This window comes from Pan paniscus, chromosome 10, assembly GCF_029289425.2.
Source record: "Pan paniscus chromosome 10, NHGRI_mPanPan1-v2.0_pri, whole genome shotgun sequence".
In the NCBI taxonomy this organism is placed as follows: Eukaryota; Metazoa; Chordata; class Mammalia; order Primates; family Hominidae; genus Pan; species Pan paniscus.
This window is the reverse complement of record NC_073259.2, coordinates 10,415,689-10,436,951: the sequence shown is the minus strand read 5'-3', so window position 1 is coordinate 10,436,951 and position 21,263 is coordinate 10,415,689. Positions and strand designations below refer to the sequence as shown.

General features: G+C 41.2%; 1 long non-coding RNA gene across 1 annotated transcript in view; it reads left to right on the top strand.

Moving 5' to 3' along the window:
- The first annotated feature begins 4,378 nt into the window (after positions 1-4,378).
- LOC117975354 (uncharacterized) overlaps positions 4,379-21,263 on the top strand; it is a 43,553-nt gene continuing 26,668 nt past the window's right edge. Inside the window, exon 1 of the long non-coding RNA XR_004665576.3 lies at positions 4,379-5,432. This is a non-coding gene — a long non-coding RNA (uncharacterized LOC117975354). The remainder of the gene's footprint in view (positions 5,433-21,263) is intronic.

Sequence of the window (21,263 nt, the reverse complement as noted above, 5' to 3'; positions counted from 1 at the left end):
GGCACGACCTCGGCTCACTGCAGGTTCCGCCCCCCGGGGTTCACGCCATTCTCCTGCCTCAGCCTCCCGAGTAGCTGGGACTACAGGCGCCCGCCACCACGCCCGGCTAATTTTTTGTATTTTTGGTAGAGACGGGGTTTCACCGTGTTAGCCAGGATGGTCTCGATCTCCTGACCTCGTGATCCACCCGCCTCAGCCTCCCAAAGTGCTGGGTTTACAGGCGTGAGCCACCGCGCCCGGCCTATATCCTCTAGACTTCTTTACCTCTCTTCCATCATTTTCATCTTTTTGTTTCACTATGTTAATTTTTAATCTATCTTTTGGTTCACAAATTCTCCCTTCATCTAATTGGCTGTTAATTCAATCCATTTAGGTTTATTTCTAGTTATTACGTTTTTCAATTCTAGAAATTCTTTCCAATGTGCCTTTTAAAAAAATATTTCACATCTTACAATTTCATGCTTTCGTATTTTTAATCCAGAAATAAAGCATAGTTCTTTTATAGCCTGTGTCTGATAAGTTTCATATCTAAAATCTTTATGAATTGGTTCCTGCTGTTTGCCATTTCTGCTGCTTCTCACTCATATTGCCTTGTTTCCCTTTTTATTCTTAATTGTGTTTTACTGTGTACTGTTTGCTATCCTTGCAAAAGGCATTTATGGGAGATTTTTTGAGGTCTAGGATAAAAAGTATCTTCATCCAGTAAGAATTTTTGTTTGTTTATTCTAGGCTCCTGGAAGAACTTCTCTTCTAGGTGATGTTAACCGAGTTCATTGCTTCAGCTTCCCTGGACCCCTAGACAACACCAGTCACACTTGCAAATCTCTATAGGCCCATCTTATTTCCACAACCTCCTGAGGATGTTTCTCTTGCCTTTGTTCCTCTGCCCCCTTCAGCATCAGGGCAACTTTCCCCAAGCTTTGGACTTGGGGCTAGTTCTTATTCCTCTTATTCTGATGGTGAATCACTTTGGGTCCTCACTTAATGGAGGGAATATTTTCTATCAGACTTCCCACCTTGAGTAAGACTAAATCCTTGAAATAATTCCCTTTTACCCCTCATGTTTCCCAAAACTGAAGCTCAGGTTTTTTAGAATCAAGAATATTTGAGGCAACTTAGGAGCTCTGATTATCTCTCTGATATTTTTACCGATCTTTCTTACTCTCTCATCAGCAATTCTGGCTTTGAAGACACTTTTCTAAAAAATTTCAGCCAAATTTTTAATTGTATTTAAGAGAAGTATTGGTTCACGTACCTAGCACGACACAGAAACTGAAGTTAATCACTATTTCTTTTCTCACTACTGCTCAAAGAACAGAATAAATGAATTCTTATCTGTCCCTTCAGGAAAATTATTGCTCCAAAAATTGATTCTTTAAAGACAACATTTCTCAAAAGAGGAAGGAAGACAAAGGAACAAGAGATAGATTAGAAAGTCGCTGTTTTGAAAATTGCCTTATAATATCTCTGTGGTTGATAGATATCAACAGAAGGGAGGAGAGGAAAGAAGGAATGAAGGAATGAACAAAGAAATAAATGAAGAAACGAGGTAAAACTAGATATATTTCTCTACCACTTTAAAGTCTAATCAAGATTGTAGGCTTGAACCAAAAGCTATCAGTGACCTTAAGCCATCATTTAGTGCTGAAAGTGAATCCTCATGTCCCAATAAATGGGCCTTATCATATCACAATTCTCTCCTGGTACTCTGACTAAATGTTTTTAAAGTGCTTATGTAAAGCTTATTAAATGTGCTTGCAAATCTAGAATGTTGACCTGAATTACAACAATGGAATGCAAACAAGATAGATGGAAGAATTTCCTGAAAGTGAGTATTGTTAAACCAGCAAATAAAAATATTTGGTGGAATATCCTTTACATACAGCACTTAAGCTTTACCAGGATTTTATGATTCTCTCTCTCTCTCTCTCTCTCTCTATATATATATATATATACACTACAAAATCACACACACACACGCACGCACGCACGGGTCCTTCTGCAGGAAAATGAGAATGGGCAAGACGTCCCTGGTATTTCATTCCAACCTAATGATTCTAGTAATCTAACTCTTTGGAAATCAATAGCTGAACCTCAATTTGGGTCAAAAGGAGATCTTCCTAAGAGACTATGAGATTGTTTTTAATAGCTATAGGTAGTGAAGGAAACCCTTGACATTGTCATCAACTCAAATTTTCCTGTCACTAAGGCTGCTGCTCCAAAATGGCATTTTAAGAGTCTTAAAATAAGTGTCCATTTGAAGAAGTATCCAAAATCAGCAAGATTCTCAGGGCTCGTTGGGTCTCTGAGTTTATTTTATGATAATAACATAGTGTCCCCATTGCATATTTTTGCTGGCATAATCTTTGGCAACATCTTCTTCATTCATCATGACTTGTGTCTGCAGTTGCTGGTGGATAGGGTTTTGGCTTTGATCAATGGGTTCTTTCTGCAAAGGGGGCATGGTTGGTCAAGGTGTCTTTGGACATCTGGAACACATCTTCTTTTTTCTTGAGATCAGAAGACTTTACTATCAGAATATTAGAATAATATCATCAGGTGGAAGCAGTGGCTCACACCTGTAATCCCTGCACTTTGGGAGGCCACGGTGGGAGGAGCGCTTGAGGCCAGGAGTTGAAGACCTGCCTGGGCAAATAGCAGGACCCCATCTCTACAAAAAAAAAAAAAATTAAGCAGCTGGGCATAGTGATGCAGGCCTCTGGTGCTAGCTACTTTGGAGGCTGAGGTGGGAGGATCACTTGAGCCCAAGAATTCAAGGCTGCAGTGAGCCATGTTGGTACCACTGCACTCCACTCTGGGCAGCAGAGCAATACCTTGTCTTAAAAAAAAAAATTCTGTGAATAGGCTTCAAAAATCTTTGGGCATAGGAAACTTTGCACAGACCTATAAAATCAGCATTCATCCCAACACATAGAGATCCACTTTAGAATTTACAACGTCTACTATATTAGTGTCCCTGCCCCCCCTCTCTCTTACCCAATCTGGCTGGCATATCAGAGTTGGATTCATGTTCCTGAAGTTCTGAGCAAACCTTTTGCTTAAGAATATCTCTGGGTAGAGAATAAAACAGTGGTTACCAGCCGTGGGAGTGGGAGGGAGAAAAATAAAGAGATGTGTGTCTGAGAACACAAAGTAGCAGCATGTAGGATGGACAAGTATAGAGGTCTAATTACACAAGGACCGTAGGTAATAAAATTGTGCTGTATGAGGGATTTCTGCTACATGAGTAGATTTTAGCTGCTCTTGACACAAAAAACGGGTTGGAGTAACTCAGTGCGATGACAGATATGCTAATTTGCTTCACTATAGTAACCATTTTACTATCTATATGTAACTCATAACGTCATGCTGTACACCTTAAATATACACGATAACAGTATTTGAAGGAGTATTTCTGTCATCTCCCACTTTTTGAGGTTCCATCTATCCAGTCTTATTCCCCCTTCTGCTGAGCCGCCTCCAAGCACTCCATCATTCAGGTGGGTCCCCTGACTCTCCCACTCTCACACCGTCTTCACCTTCACTCCCCTCCTTTGCCCCTGTGCTCAGAAAGGGACAGGCACTGGCCGAGGACTTCCTTGATCCATCCTTCCTCTGCACCTCTCCACCTCCTACACAGACCCCTGTTGTTCTTGTTACAGCTGTTGGATTGCCTTGTCTAGTTCTTAGTTATTATTCTTATCAGTGCCTGGGAAGCACTAGTCTGCAGAAGAATGAGGTAAATACTGACCACTTCTTGTCTTCTCTTTTCCCATCCCCACTCCCATCCAACAACCACTATTAAATGTTTGAATTCTTTATTTTAATCCTTGCTACATCCCATTTTACTTATGAAGAAAGTAAGATTCAGGAAAGTAAAGAACTTCTCCATTCAGTTGCAGAGCTGAGATTCAAATCCAGGAATATCTGGCTCCAAAACAATTCTACTTTACTACTTTTTGATGATAATAGGATTTTACTCCCCCATCCTTTCTCTTCTCCTTCTTTCCAAGAACTCTTCATAGATGATTTAGTTATTGCAGATGAAACGTGGTATAGAAGAAAAAGGCAGGCTTTGGAACTGTATAGACCTGAACTGGAATTACATCTTCAAGACTTACAAGTGAACTGACTTTGGAGAAATGACTTAACCTGTCTGCCTTTTGGTTTTCTTATCTCCTAAAATGAGGTCACAGTGCCCTAGAACCCAGTACAAGGCCTGGTATATTATAGACATCCAACAAATACATGTTCATTAATTTCTCCCTCTTTCTTTCCCTTATTATTTTTGCCTTCTGTCTCTCATTTTCTCTTTTTAATTATTAGCTTTAATTCTAGCTCAGGTTGATCAAAATTTCAAGTGCTATTAGGGAACAATTTGGGAAATTTGAATACTGAATTTTTTAATAGCGTAGAATGATTGTAAATTTTTACATATGATAATGGTATGATAGCTAAGGTTTTCATTTTTAGAGATGCTTGCAGAAATATTCATGGATGCAGCTGGGCGCGGTGGCTCACACATGTAATCCCAGCACTTTGGGAGGCCAAGGCGGGTGGATCACGAGGTCACGAGATCTAGACCATCCTGGCTAACCCGGTGAAACCCCGTCTCTACTAAAAATACAAAACAAAAACAAAAAAAAAATAGCCGGGCGTGGTGGCGGGTGCCTGTAGTCCCAGCTACTCGGGAGGCGGAGGCAGGAGAATGGCGTGAACCCGGGAGGCGGAGTTTGTAGTGAGCCGAGATCGCGCCACTGCACTCCAGCCTGGGCGACAGAGCGAGACTCCGTCTCAAAAAAACAAAAAAAAAATAAGAAACATTCATGGACGCAATAATATGATATCTAAGATTGGCCTCCATAAAAACCCAGTGAGGTTGGGGGTTGGGAAACAAAAGACAATATGGATGAGAACGAAATGAGATTGGCTTTGGGTTGGTAGGTGTTGAAGTTCAGCAGTGAGTGCCTGAGGACTTCTTATGCTACATCTCTACTTCTGCGTATGTTTCAAATTTTCCCAAACGGAACCTTTTCTAAAATGTCCAGCGTAGAAGGCTCAAGCCTTCGGTATCTTCCCCCACCCTCACCGAAGTCCCCCGTCCTCCCCTGGTAACATTCTGGGCAGCTTTCCTGCCTGCTTCCCCAGCACCTCCTGGGCTATTTCAGACTCTGTGCCAGCGGAGCACCACACTGCCTCAGCCCCCGCAGTTGGCACTTGGACAAAAATCTTTTCCTGACCCCAGATGGCATTGCAGCTTCCTCAGTCTGATCCCGTCAGCATATTTTTTCCAGGCACCTGATTCCTGGATGTGGCAGCAATAAAACCAACCGAGATTGTTTGACTGGCCCCCTCTGGAGCAGGTATTTCCCATTCCGATGCCGTCAGCCATCTGAGCATGCTGCTTCCAAGAGCTCCGAAATAACAGCCGGGTAAGAATTTCACAGACTGCAGTGCGTGCTTTTAGACTTGTGGCCAGGGTGTTCCTGAGGGATGAAGAGCCACTGGGGTAGAAGATATACTAATATTAGTGATTATGAATTGCAATGCTGATGCAAATCAACAATTTTAGGGATTGCGTTTTACTGGGAAGCTGGCATGAGCAAGGGAAAGAAAGCAAAGAGGAAGAACACATGGGGTTTCTTTGCTCTGCCGTTTGTCACACCATATGGACTCTTTAGGTTAAGTGCGTATAGCAACTCCAGTTTCATTGAAGTAAAAAGATAAAGAGCTGAGTTATTGCCGTCTTGGTTATTTCATAAGGAACGAACGAAAAATGGTCAGCAAGGTAGGTCAGGCCATGTCTGCATGGAGGGCTGGACCTGAGACCTCACCGGGTGGTTCCCAGTTAGTGCTCCAGGAAAGACCTTTGAGGCTGTGGGAGTCTTCTGTGCTGTCCTAAATCTAGAGGGTGGGTTATGCGCAAAGCCCCTCCCACTGGGCTGTGGTTTACTTCTCAGGTCAGGTTGCAAGGTAAAATCAAAATGTCAGACTTGGAGAATGAGCATTCCAATTATTTTTTCTAAGGCAGAAATCCACTCTTGTTTCCAATGCTATGCGTCGCTTCGTACTTTCAACGTACTTCCGGTCTGTCTCATTGCAGCCTCGTGATCCGTGAGGTTAAGGCAGATCTTATTATTCCTATCTGACATTTGGGAAACAACTAAGGCCAAGAGACATGACGAGAACTGACTTGCCTAAAGCCACACAAGTCTGTTGCTTTCTAGTCTATGTTTTTCTTCCCCACGTTAACATGCGTTACTATGTTCAAGAGCCATCAGGATCTTCAAGGAAATGGGTTGGGGAGAGTGGCTTAGTAACGGGCAGAGTAGGTTCTAGTGGGCCCCACCACTGGGATCTCTCACCTATCAAAATCAGACATTCACCACTGATACTCACATGGGACACAGATGCCAACAATAATGGCGATGGCCTAGGGAACTCTGTCCCTCTGCAGTGCTGAATGGAGCACACACCTTCCTCTCAGCCAGAGAGCACTTGTCCTCCTGTGCAATAAAGCTTCACTGACGACCAAGCATGTTTTCCAGCACTGGGCTGGTAATTTCTGTGCTCCTTCATTAATCTAGATGCAATGTTCCTCCTCCAAACTGTCCTCCCCACTTCCCTTTCTTCTTCCCTTCCTTTATGTCTTTAGTTAACACATATTCAGTACCTGCTTTCTGCCAGGCCGTAGGCTGGGCCATGGGCATACTGAAAATATTTTTCACCTGTGAACCACAATATATTCATGTCCGCCTTTGTCACTATCTCCTTCCTGGAACATCCACTTCTCTGTTCCCTGTGAATCCACTCCTTGCTTCACCGAGCAATTCAGACCACTCCATTCCCCAGCAGAGCCCTGCACTGAGGATGACAGGTGAAACTATTTTCACCTTGGGATTGAGTAAAAGGACTAAGACAAGGAGTCCTTTCATGTTGTTTTCCTAACTCTAGGATCATTGATCTGTGTAGCCTTAGGTGGGTTCCTTAAACTCTCTGAATCTCAGTTTCACCCATTGTAAAATGGAGACGATAAAAACTGCCCAATTTATATGTAAATAACCATTGATGTTAAAGCCAATTGAAAAGTACAGAGTAGAGTATGTAATCACTGGTTTAATATTTATGGTGTTTTATTAAATGTAATTCACTAATCTAGGCACAAGATAGGATATAGAACTATGCTCTCAAAGATTTAAAATATAGTTTGGGAAGAAAGATTTCACCAATCACACCAGTACAAGGCCCTGAAAGGTGCTAGGGAAGTTTAAGGAAGGAAGAAATAAATTCCAGCTGGGGAGCTCAGAGATGGTGTCATGAAGGGGGTGGCCTGTGAGCTGGACAATGAGAGGCAAATGCGTCTGAGACACGCAGTTTGGAAGGAGGAGACGAAAAGACAATGTGTGCAGAAGGAACACTGTGAACAAATGTCTGGGTTTAGGGAAGGGGGTGTCGTGCAAGCCCCTGAGTGCCATGCAGTTTAGTTTGGCTGAAGTGTAAGGGTTTCTCATGGAGAGTAATCCAAGATAAACCTAGACATGTGGATTTGCAATGGATTGTCAAATGTTGGGCTTCAGAATTTAGACTTTATTTGAGAAGCCATCTAGATTCATGGAAGCTATTTGAATATGGAGTGTTCAAATACAAGGATGCACTTTTGGAAGGTTCCTTAAGCAGCAAAATAAGAATGGACTAGAGATGACCTTACACAGGTGCAAGTTACAAAGTGCTGTGACAGTCACTTGCTCCAAATAAGCTGTATCAATATCTGTAACTTCTTGTGATAGGTCTCCTTTCTCTGCACCATTTCACAAGTCTCGGGGCTTGCCTTGGCACATGGTGAGGATCTGCTGGTCCTAACTGGTTGGTGGCTGAGTTCCAGTTCTGTGTGTATGCACAGAAGCCCAGTGCAGCAGCTGTCTAAGGTGTCAGCTAAGGATTGAAAGGAGAGGACAACCACATTTAAGCTAAAGGTGCTTTTCTCCTCCCTCCACCTTTTCTGCTCAGGTTTGACTCTCAGAGGCTTGCAGCTTCACTCACAAATAGAGATGGCAGAAACAGCTGCCAGAGAGCACATCTGGCAGGGCCCTGAGCACGTGTTCTAACCACTGGGGTGCAAAGCCCAAGATGCTGACCGGCATCTGAGCTTCAATGCTGAGCCTTCCCTCCTGTTCTTTTATAACAAGACCTGCTGGGCTTATTGAAAATTGGACATAATAAAAACTGCCCTATTTACATATAAGACCATATAAGGTTGTGTTACAGCATTCCACCGGCAAGGAATGAATAGCATGGAGGCTTAGCTACAAATCTTTCTCAATGGGAGACCTCAGAGAATAGGAGCATTCACAGATCAACAAGTTTATTGTTTGCTTGTTTGTTATACTGGGGAAAGGAAATGGTACCTATAAACATTAGAGGACCGCGAATCAATGACTAGTTACATAAAATAACCATCCACTTTACATGCTGGACCCAGCAAACTATAGACTTTTTTTCAGCCCTTGTGTTACGACTCATTGTGAGGATCCCAAGTATATCCAGTGCATCTCAACATTACGGGTTTCCTCACTCCTTGATCAAACTTTTTACTGAAAGGGGAGGGTGAGGAGTACAGAAAACCATGAACTGGAGAGACTAACTGGTGAAGTGCACAAAGATATGGGAGTGATTATAAAATAAAAGTAACAGCTATCATTTATTGAGCCCCTTTTGTGTATCAAATATTGTGTAGGACACTTAACAAATGTGACTTCCCTGAATATTTATAGCATTCCATATTTGTAACATTCCATTTTAAAGACAGACAATCAGAGGCTCAGGGAACTCGGCCATCATTCTATTTAATATTATATTAGAAAATGTATGTTAAAGGGAGAAATTGTACCATAAACATCACGTAATATGAGCAACAACATTTCTGCAATATTTTATTTGCAAAGCTATTTCACATGCAATGAACCATATTCCCAGGAGGAAAAAAAAAAAAAGAGAAGACCTAGGAAATTAGATCACAGGATAATTAGGATGGGCTAAGAAATTTCCACGTGCCAGGCACATGTACTATCTTGTCTAATTTCTGGATGTTATTGCTTCTGCTTTGCAGGGGAATGAATAAGCTCAAGCTTGGTAGAGTTAAGTAACCTAAGCAACATTTATAGTTCATAGTGGCAGAATCAGGATGAAAATTAATATTGAATTTAATTAGAGGTGAGATAGATTGGGCTACAGATGGGAGAGACACACTCTTCACTGCAATGAGTTGCTGAGTATTGTGGTTTTACACATCAACCAAGTATTTATTTAGAACCTACTATTTGGCTTAAAAGAGTTGCTGAGTTCAACATCCATATTTCCAGGTTGTTAGAGTGAAATACTCACGTAGGCTCTCAAGGATGTGGCAGAAGTAGTGGCAGATGGAAGCCCTTCCAAGTGGCAGTAAGGAGCCCTAGAATGTGGCCTAGCGGGGACATGGGTACAGCAAGGAGTCAGGAAAAGTGGAAAGAGCCAGAGATTTTGATCATAGTTGAAGGTTTTTTTTAAAGTAAAGCCTATGATTAAACTGAAGTGAAAAGACCTGACCTTCAGAAATACGCACTGACCGTTGATAAATACAGTATAAGACCAGCTAACAATAGAAAAACATACTCTACAAGGATGGTAAAAAGGTGATAATTAAAAGCAGAAAGATACAATTGTCAAAAACTTAAGAGAGGCTCTTGGGAAAATTAATAAAACCTTTTATTATTTTTGTAAAACATTTTTATGACTTTGCTAAGAAAGTTGAATGTAAAGTGAAGGCTGCAATGTTATGCTATCACTCGGTTTTAGCAGGAAAATGTCAATAAATAACAAAAACAAACAAAAAGCCTGAGCATTTGATATATTTTTAATTTATTCTCAGAGCAGGTATGTAGTAGTAATTATTACATGAATATCATTAGATATAAGGTAAAATAAACATACCTTGGTGCTTGGTACATAAAAGGTGGTACTCATTAATTTTTACCGAATAAATAAACAAATTTCTCCAGACCCTTAGAAAAGAGAGAAAGAGAAAGGTCTCTAAGTTTGCTGTGAATAGTTTTCCCCAGCTGAAACAGGAAGAAGGAGCTGTGGCCATTTGCTCTGTGAAGGGGGCCAAGGGAGTCCTGATGATATTGCCATCCCAGAGTTATCAAGATGGTCACTTCAGCAATACAACTTTTGTGATCACTCCAGCTATTATCATGTCATAGTGCTTTCCTTAAGGAAGTTGAAGTATAGCTATGAATTACCTCATATCATTGAAACACAAAGCTATATATCTTTTGCCTTGCAATGGAAGCCATGGATTTCCCATTTGTTATACCCACTTTTTAAAATTTCTTTTAGGAGAGGAAATAAAATATAACCTGTACTTCTAATTACTTGTGAAGTAGCACAGAATGATGCACAAGGGAAAAGATATTTTGCAAATCATTGATCCACATTAAGAATTATTTGCCTGTTGACAAAGCACCTTGCCCATTGCAAGAGAGCAGAGAAGTATCTTCTCTCTGTACAGATCAGCAGTGAATTTGTTTTGAGGATAGTTTTTTTCTCCATGTTTTCCTGCTACTGGTCTTTAATTAGATCTTCCATCAAAACAAGTGGGGCTCAAATATACTCTGGTGGAAATTCATTTTACTGAAGTTTCATTTGCCAAAATAGAGAAATAGTTCGGTCTCTATTGGAATAAAGGATCCTCTACCCTCTACTTTATTTGTTCAAACGTTGTCCCCCTTCATTTCTTCTCATCTTTTCCCCATCGCTGCCAATTACATGAGCAAAGATGAGATTCATTTCTCCTCCCCACTCAACATCATCCCCAGAGGCTACTGTGCTTTCACACAACAGCTGGAGAATTGCTGAAGTTTGGAAATAAGCAGTGAAGGACACCCAAATGGCACATTCTTTGAAAGGCAGAGTAAAGGACTGCAGCTCACAGGCAATGCCAACAGTCTCTCCACAATAGTGGAGAACCTCATTGTGTGAAGTGTGGTCTGCAGACAAGCAGCACCAGCATTCCCTGGGAGCCCCACTCCAGGCCTTTCACATCAGAATCTGCATTTTAAAAAGATCCCTCCATGAGTCATATGTAGATCAGTTAGAGGAACACTGACCTGGTGCATGAACTTTAGAATCAGAATGCTGGGGGTGGAGTCCTGGACTCCACCGCTTTCTCACTGTGCGACCTTAGGCGGTGATATGGTTTGGTTCTGCGTCCCCACCCAAATCTCATCTTGTAGCTTCCATAATTTTCACATGTTGTGGGAGGCACCCAGTGGGAGATGATTGAATCATGGGGGCAGGTCTTTCCCATGCTGTTCTTGTGATAGTGAATGGGTATCATGAGATCTGATGGTTTTAAAATGGGAATTTGTCTGTGCAAGCTCTCTCTTTGCCTGCCACTATACATGTAAGATGTGATTTGCTCCTCCTTGCCTTCCACTGTGATTGCGAGTCCTCCCCAGCCACATGGAACTGCAAGTCCAATTAAACATCTTTCTTTTGTAAAGTGCCCAGTCTCGGGTATGTCTTTATCAGTAGTGTGAAAATGGACTAATACAGTAAATTGGTACTGAGAGTGGGGTGTTGCTGAAAAGATACCTGAAAATGTGGAAGCAGCTTTGGAACTTGGTAGTTCATGGGACATGGGTACAGCATGGGTACATGCAAGTTCATGGGTTTTTATTATGATTTGGATATGGTAAAGCCAACAGATCAAGAGACAACTACCACTGAAAAGGTGGTCTGACATCTTGACAGAGCCCAAAAGAATTGGGCACACCAGGCCACAAGGGGCCAAATGAGGAGCCCCGGCACTGGTCAGCAGGCAGAGGGAGACGAAGTAACTGTGGCAGTCGACATGACTATGGTTTCTGAAAGAAAGAACGGGTGTAGTAGGGTGAGAAGGTTTAGGACTGGCTAGTTTGAATAATTTCAGAGGGCTCTGGGTGCAATGCCTCTCCCTATTTGCCTGGTCATGGCCGTGGGGCGACTAGGGCAGATGGATAGTAGGCTGCAGTGTGAGAGCCCAGTAAAGGAGGTGGCTGGGGATATGGACTCTGGCTTGGCTGGTTTGCATTTGACAGGCATGCTTGTGGGTGAATTCTTTATTATCTCAAAAAATTGGCTGACCTTGGAAGGGACAGTCCCTCCAGGGTCTGCAAGGCCCCAGATGTCAAAGCATCAGGATACAGAAAATAAAAGATGTGGTTAATATACCATGAAACCACTATGAAAGCCCCTAGCATTACTGCTTACTGAGTATTTATTTACCTGCTTCCCTAGAAATTGTCTCTATGCCAAAGTAAAGAGGACTTAAAATTTGAACACACAATTAAGGGCCAACGATGAATCCATGAACACATATAGAAAGCTCCTAGCACTAAAGTAGTTATCTTGTCTATACACAAGTTACTGCACTGGAAATATCCCCAGAAAAAAAAATGTCTTTTGGGCACAACATAGAGCATTTTAAACCAATAACGTCTACTTCTTCATTCACTATTATAAGACATTTACTGAACACTTATGTGCTAGACCAAGTACTTAGCTTTGGGGATAAAGACATTCAGGATGTCTGCTGTGTCCTAAAGGGGCTCACAGTCCCATAGGCCTATATTCTAGCACTCTAACAGTGTATACTAGTGCTCACTGTTTTGTGGAAATACTCAGGAGAAAAATCTATGCTTTGATCCGGACTAGTGAGGCATTGCTATTGCCCATCTGAAGGATGGATCAGAGAATTTTCAAAGTGAAGGATCTATCTGGAGTTGTAGGAATTCAGAGTGCAAAAAGTCCCAGGGTAGAATAGTGGAAAAAGACAAAATAAAACCTAGAGCTAGATAAGGTTTCAAAGTCACTAGGTCCTACACTGGTATTATATCCATCTTTTGATGCTCAGGCAGTGCCCAGAATCATTCAGACTCAGGTGCGCAGGCAGAAGCAAGGATGAGATCCAAGCATGTCTCCAACTGGACCTCAATTTCTTACCCACTATAATGCACTGCTCTGACCTCCACCCCATTCCCTCCTCTCCCAGTAGTCTAGGACAATGTATTAGATGACATTCAGAAAAGATCACCAGTAGAGGCAGGAAGAAGAATTGTACTCAACAAATGAGAAGCTCCACTGATTGATACACAGAGCAGGTTTGCCGATTGCATGGCCCAGGGTCACCCTCAAGGCCAGACTCCAGGGAGCTAAATATGAGAGGGTGTTTATGTCCTGCTGATCCTTCTCCTTCCTCTTCAGCCACTCTACTAGTAACTTGGCAGTCCTACCTGCCATCTGGGCAAGCCAACCATCAATCCTATTAATAAGTTTCATATCTCTTTGAGTCTCCTCTTCTCTGGGTCAAATCATTCCAATTTATCAGCAATGCATCTTATTGCACAGTTTCCATCAATGTCTGTCTTTTATGGTTGCTCTCTTCTGCACACTTTCATTTTGAGTACCCATTTCGAAGTGTCTTGCACAGATCCACACATACACGATACTCTGGAGGTAATCTATTTAGTATTGGTACTCTCCTCTATTTCCATAATCAAGTTATTTCAGGCTTCAAAGCAATTCTTCTTCATGATATCAGGCTTGTGCATTACAGACTGACTGTCCGTAAATTTTCCCTTCCATTCAATTTCATTTTGGAACCCACAAGGCTACAGTGTAAAGAAATCAGGTTAGACAGAAGGAAAAATGTTTCAGAGAGGAAAGATTTTTCATACCTGGAATGGGTGTTTAGTTAGTGATGTTCTTTCTTCATCTGGTTGTTACAAAGAAAATGTATCTGTCTCCATGCCCTAGTGTTGGGGATGGCCATGGGGACATGTGGCTGGATCAGATGACTTGTGGACCTTTCCTCCACTCATAAGAAAGACTAAGATAGCATCAAACTATCATCATTTACAGCATGATATTCCAACAAAGCAAAAAAAGAGTAAAATTAATCACCTTGCAAGAAAAAAGAAAAAGCTCCCCAAATGAACAAAACATATCAAGAATCTGGAGAAGGAGGAACGTGTGCTCCCGGGTTGGACTGCCGTGACTGCAACACTCGCGTTTTCTTTACACTGTTCTTCCTTCTAGGAGACGTGGTGCACCGCCCACAAGACACCAGCTCATTTATCTTCTTGTGGTTGTATTTTATTATGGGAAGGACATTTCAAGGGATATTTACAAGTAAGAGAATACATAGCTTCAAATCACTCCTTCCTTCCCACCTGCTAAGCTAGGTTTTACAACATTATCCCTTTCAGTCCGAGACTGATAACACGAAAATGAAACCATGGATATAAAATACCTTTCTTTGTGTTTTACCCCAATTTTCCCTCTGTAAAATTTTTCTGCTCTCTTTTCTTAGTGGACTCAATCCCATAATTGGTTGCCTTGGGCTATGTTTTACAGCACCTACCTTAGTCTAAAACAGATTCACAATATCCTCTGGCTACAGAATACAGAGTGCGGTAGCTTCCCCTGTTAGACAGGAGCCCCAGTGGGGTGGGAGTTTGGAATGGGGGATGGTATGGGGAAGCGTTCTGCTGCAATTCAGGTAAGCTCATTCTGCTCATATCATGTGGCAGATGTGGCCAGGAAGTCCAAGTGATGTCTTCCACATAGCCCTGCTCCTTCCAGGAAGTGAGCTGCCCCAGGCCTGCTGATGAAGGTTCCCCACACCTGCTTGGAGCCATGCCTTAAGTTTTGCCACTAGAGATTTTTTTCCTTTTTAAGATTTAATAATGGAATGTTAAAAATATGTAAAAATGTAATGAAATAATACAATAGACACTAAAATCAAACATTTTATGATATTCACTTCAAACCTCCTCTCCGAAGAACACTAAGAATTCTGCAGAATCTCTGCCTTCCATGTCTTTCCGTCTGTCCCCAGACATACCACTACCGTGAAAGGTTTCTATCATTCCTAAGCATGTCTTTATGCATTTGCTGTATTTATGGTATCATGCTGTACATATCAGTTTGCAACTTGCTTTTCTAAACTCAGTGTGTTTTGGTAATTGAGATGTATCACTGTTGATACAGGCTGATCTCATTCATTTCTTTCATCTGCTCTATAGTATTTCATTTACTAAATCATATTCACCATTTGTTGTTGTTGATTAGATATAAATACTATTGGTTTGTGTACTGCTCTTATATCCAATAACCTCGATGAATACTTATTATTTATAATTGTTGGCCTACAGATTATTTTTATCTTCTATACTGGCAGTTATCTCATCTGTAATAGTGAGAAACTTGTTCTTCCCTTCCAAACCTTCTTCCTTCCTTCCTTATTTCCTTCCTTCCTTCCTTTCTTCCTTTCTTTCTTTCTTTCTTTCTTTCTTCCTTTCCTTCTTTCCTTTCCTTGTGTAAACATCACTTTTAATAGAAGTGGCAATAGCAGGCATCCTTGTCTTGTTTCTAACTTTCAAGATAATGCTTATTAAATCAGACCTTTAAGTAAGATTTTGCTGTGAATTTTTGGTGGCCACTCTCTATCAAGTTAAAGAAATTCTGTTCTATTCTTAGTTTGCTAAGGTTTTTTTTTTAATCAAGAATGAGTGTTGAATTTTTAAAATACTGTTTCTATATCTCTGAGATGGTAATAGCTTATTACTCTAATGTTGTCAATTACATTGGTAATGCTTTCAATAAACTATTCTTAAATTCCTAGGATATGTAATCTCAGCATTTTGGGAGGCCGAAGCGGGCGGATCACGAGGTCAGGAGATCGAGACCACTGTGAATCCCCGTCTCTACTAAAAATACAAAAAATTAGCCTGGCGTGGTGGTGGGCGCCTGTAGTCCCAGCTACTCAGGAGGCTGAGGCAGGAGAATGGCATGAACCCGGGAGGTGGAGCTTGCAGTGAACCGAGATCGCATCACTGCACTCCAGCCTGGGCTGGAGACCCCGTCTCAAAAAAAAAAAAATCCTAGGATAAATTCAACTCAGTCACAATGTATTTTTTAATACATTGATGGATTTGGCTTGAGAATATTTTATTCAGGCCATTTGCATCTATTTATAAGTGAAATTAGTCTATAATTTGCCCATCTTATAACTTAGCTGATTTTGATATCAAGGGTGCACAGTTCTCCCTGTTTGTTCTCTGAGGAGATTTATATAGGATATGAATTATTTCTTCATTGCAGCTTTGGTAGAATTCAATGTAAAACTATCTGAGTATGGTGTTTTGCTTCTTACTTGTTTCATAGGTAACTTTTTAACTACTGATGCACTTTAATAGTTTTAGATCTACTAGTGTGATCTATTGTTTTATTTACTCAGTCTTGATAAGTGATATTAATATTTTGCCTAGATTTTCAAATGTATTGTCACATATTTAATTATAGTTATCTCATAGTGTTAAAATCTATACTGTACATGGAATTAATTTTCAGTTATCACTTCTATGATTTTGTATTTATGTACTCTTTTATTTCATCAATATTGCTTAAGGATTGCCTATTTTGTTGCTTATTTCAAATAACCAACTTTTTTAGTCATTTCTTTCTATATTTTCTTGTTTTGTTCATTTTACTCTTATCTTTATTATTTTCTCTTTCTACTTCCATTAGATTACTCATTGTTCTTTTATAACTTCTTGAGTTGGACTCTTATTTCATTAATCTCGGCATTTTTACATATTTTATATATATATGACTGGTAAAATAAAAGGAAATTCTGAGGAGCACTTCTTTTAAATGTGTACTACTTATTACATAATAAAATATGTCTTGGATATAAATATAATAACTATCACATCAAACTTAATAGTTCATGGGTGGTATTCCTTATAAAATGACAAGTAGTCAATTAAAAGACAAAAGTCAATCAATTCACACCTGCTACCTGAAAGAAAGTAGTGATTTAAAACATCTGGAACCTTTTTGAAAAAAGTCAATTTAACGGAACTAAAAATTCTAGTAAATTTGGCTATTGTTCCATGGTTTGATTGAAAAGACCGAACTCTCTAATTTTGGAGTGCCAGATGCTACACACTTACATTGGGCAAAGGTTGCTAACCATGTTGTTCAAATCTTCTCTATGTTATTATTTTTTGCCTTCTTGATCTATTAGTTTTTAGAAAGGTATGTTTAAATGTATTTGCCAACTCCTCCTTATAATGCTGGCAATAGTTGCATTATATAGTTTTAGTTTGAATTGTTAGGTATAGTTCAGCCCAGAATTATTATATATTATTCATGAATTACTCCTTTAGTAATTAAAGAATGACTCTTTATCTCCAAAACTGTCTTCCTCTCAGATCTTTTCTGGCTAGTATTCATATGGCCATCCTGGATTTCTCTTAGTTCGTATTTGCTCGGCATGCATTTTCCACCCCTTCATTTTCAGCCTTGCTCTGTTGTCGTTACTCTTCTTTCCATCACATTAGGCGGTTCTTTTTCTCGTTCATTCTCCTCCACCAAGGTCTTGGGTTCTGTAATGCTAGTGTGGCCACATCACACATATATCCAAATATCCAGATTGAAACTGGAAGCTTTAAGAGAATTTTTGATATTCATGAAAGCTGTTAGAGCCCCCAGTCTGCACCCGGAGATGGGGGATTTTACAGCGTGAGTGTTGCAGACACCCGCCAGCCTGCAAGTCCATGCACAGCTAGTGTTTGATGGCCAAGAGAGATCCTGGCTCTAAAGCTTAAGCACATGCAGTGCTTCTGCCTACTGATATTTATAGTTTCATGTAGGTGGGGAGGGTGCTCCTCGGAACAGAGAGAAAAGGTCTCAGCCCCAGGGAACCAGTGTAAGTGTGGTTGATCGAGCGCCTTCTTCCAGAAGATGCTTGAGAGATTTTCTCCCAGGTCTCAATTGGTGATCACAGTGCTGGAGATTGAGGCAGACGATCTCTAGCAATGAGGGGCCTGACCCCAACCCCTGCTGAAGCTGATGATCTGCTTGTGCGTTTGGTCTCTGCACATTGCTCTTCATTCAATGAGCAGACAGAAATCTTTGCTTGGCTTTTTCTAAAACATCCAGACAACATTAAGGGTCCTGAGTCTACAGGCAAGGTCCTACCTTCCTGTCGTGGATCCACAAAAGGAAAACATAAGCCATATTCCATAGGACAGGAAATGTGTGTCTGGTGGAATGAAGATGGGGAGTGCCTTCGATGGTAGGAGGGAGCAGTGACTCAACTCTCCAGGAGGAGCCCTACCAGCGAGGGTTGGGGAATGCTGACTGGACGTTAGTTTCTAGCTGTGGGTCCTAGGGGGCAATGGTCCCCAGAAAGCATGCCTAGGAAGGTGGTGTGTGTGTAGGGAGGGGTGGGCACCATGGTTCGAGCCCTGGATCTACTTTTTTCTATTGGGTCCTCAATTTCTTCATCTGTAAACAAGAGAAGTACACCAAATCAGAATTTTCCAAAATGCATTCATGTGGCATCACTTTGACATTTTTTTTACATACCCACGTGCCAACCTTAATGTCACCATCATTTCTCTTCAGATTGAATTTGTTTTACTTACTACTTGCCTTGTCTTAATCAATACCATTTGTAGACTAATGGCTTTGATGCTGTAGTTGTATATTCTTTCTAAGCTACATTTAATTAAACACCCAAGTAATACAGCAGGTCCCCAAATAATGTCATTTCATTCTATGTTGCTTCCCTATAAAGTTGATGAGAAAAAAAAAATACTTCCCAGAAAGGAAGTCTGTGTGGAGTCTGAATGTTCTCCCCATGTCTGCATGGGTTTGCTCTGGGCACTCCAGTTTCCTCCCACATCCCAAAGCTGTACCTGTTAGGTGAACTGGTGTGTCCACATGGTCCCAGCATGACTGCATGTGTGAATGTGCCCTGCACGGGGCTGGTCCTGCCTGGCACCCTGAGCTCTTGAAAGCTCTGGCGACCTGTGATACATAGCTGGAATAACTGGGTAAGTAACTATCTTACTTGTTTTTATTAATCTTTGTTAATTATATGACTAGCTCACATTTATTTCAATGTTTAATATTAGAAGTGTTTGAGTCTTTACTTAGAAATTTGTTGATTCTTTTGAAACCAGAAATATACTGTAGGAGCTTCAGTCTTGTTTATATCAATTATCCTTAAAGGTGCAGTTTCCAGGAACCTACCGATGACAATGACGGTAAGTGAGGACTTACTGTATACATGTTTGAAGTTTATGTAGCTCCTGGAATCTCCTAGTATACCATCAGTGATACAATATATCACGTTTGGTAATTGCTGAATAGTCTCCAAAGTCCCTTCCAGTTCCAAAGAGTCTGTGTTTTCATGAAATAAGCTTTGAATGATATCCCCAAGGCCCCAAAGAAATCAGGAAGGAGGACTAGAGGAACATCGAGCGATGGACTGCAAGATCTATAATAGATGTCCTTTGCTTCTCTGGTCCATCCTTTTTGTTTGTTTCCTAGAAACTCTGTGCAGAGAAGGCTCCAGGTTGCTGAAAGCACAGTCTAAGAGATCCAAAGATCACACTTGCAGTTCCAAACCAGGTTTATAAATAGTCCATCCAAACTAAACATAAAACCATAACCAAAACAGGTGCGGAAATTTGGAGAGCTCAATTTGGTTAATATGTGGGTTTGGCGGCAACATTCATCACTACCAGATTACATACTACTGCATGTTCTTCCCACTCCAAATGGTACTAATCCTGCACTCTATTTGATGTTGATATTCAACAAATTAAGAGTTTATATTTCGCACTTCCTTCATGGAGCAGAAATGTCATCCTTACCTTCAGAGAAGTGCTCTATGGGCCTTTCACTTACAGAGTCAGGAACACATGTGGCTTAGAGCCTATGTACATTTCTCCAAGCAAACAAGGCTTTTTGGAGACAAAGATGAATTACTCAGAGGGAGGATCCAGAAAGTTATAATAATATATATAAATTAACCATACCACAGATCCTTTTTAGTTATTCGTTTGGTTTTTGGTCCTCCTGTAGAATTTTGCCTGGTATGAACTTGGACCTCCCATTAGGTAAGGGGCATCTGAGACATTATATCTGGCATGGGGGGAAAAAAGCCACCTAGAATCAGGATGTCTGGGTTAGAACTAGAGTCTGGGCTTCGTCTGACTTTGGAAATATCACTTATCTTCATGGTCCTAAATATTTACAGTCCTGTAAACTAGAGCTAATAATCCATGCTTTAGTAAACTCCTAAGCATGTTGGGCTTTTGTTTTATTGTCTGCTCAGTGAATACTGTTTGAGCACAGGCCTGTGATTCTGAGGTCTGAAAGAAAAGAGACCAAGATCCCGCAGAAACTAGAAGTCACAGGGTGACAATGACAAGGGTATTGGGAATGCAGGCCCAACTCCAGCATCATGGTGGCATCATCAGGCTCTGTGTGCAGGCTGCTTGCAAGGATGCATCTGATCACAGAGTCAGGATACAGCCTAGGTCACGAGTCTCTTCTCAGAAGGGTGACTGCATAACTTATTGTCCAAACCAGTACATTTTCAATAGCAAAAGCAGGCACCGTAAATCATTATGCCTGAACAGTAAGCATAAACCAGGGCTGTCCTGGTGAACCGAGACAGTGATCGTCCCATCCATAAGTTGCAGATAGTCAAAGGGATTTTTCCTTCACATCTATGAGCTTCCCTACGTAGAGTTAGGTAGAAATGCTAGAAAATCCATGTTGGACAGGCCTGGAAGTCCTGTGGATATGAGGGGATTGGAACCTAGAGTCTACAGGGATCTTAGACCTATTATCTTACAAATACAATCCAATGCAATGGTCCCGGGAAGCCAGCAAAACCTCTTAAAGTTCTTGAGCTCAGGTCCTAAAAGTCCCCCAATCTGATGCCTGAGTCATTCAGTTGAATGAACTATAAATGAACCACAGTGGGGCTACCCTGCAAAGGCTTAATTCATATGAAGTCCCAGATTCACAACCTTTTCCCAATGACAAGGACAGAGCTGACATCAGTACCAGGTGTCTCCACAACACAGAGTGGAGAGTCCTGCTTCCCCAGGAGAATGCATCATGGCCCTTTTAAAACAGCTATGACTTATCCACACAGTGCTTATTTCAGCCTGTGTCTGTGAGGGAAATCATAGAGGACCTTACAACCCATTCCCCTAATACGAATATGCATTGTGCTCCCAGAAAACTCAGGACACGTGGGCCAGAGACACTGCTGTGAGTTCACCAAACCCAGGGTCCTTTTCCTCCTGGGCACTTCATTTCTAATCTTTCTTGCAGTAGATGGGGCCATATAACTGATTCTGGTCAGTGGA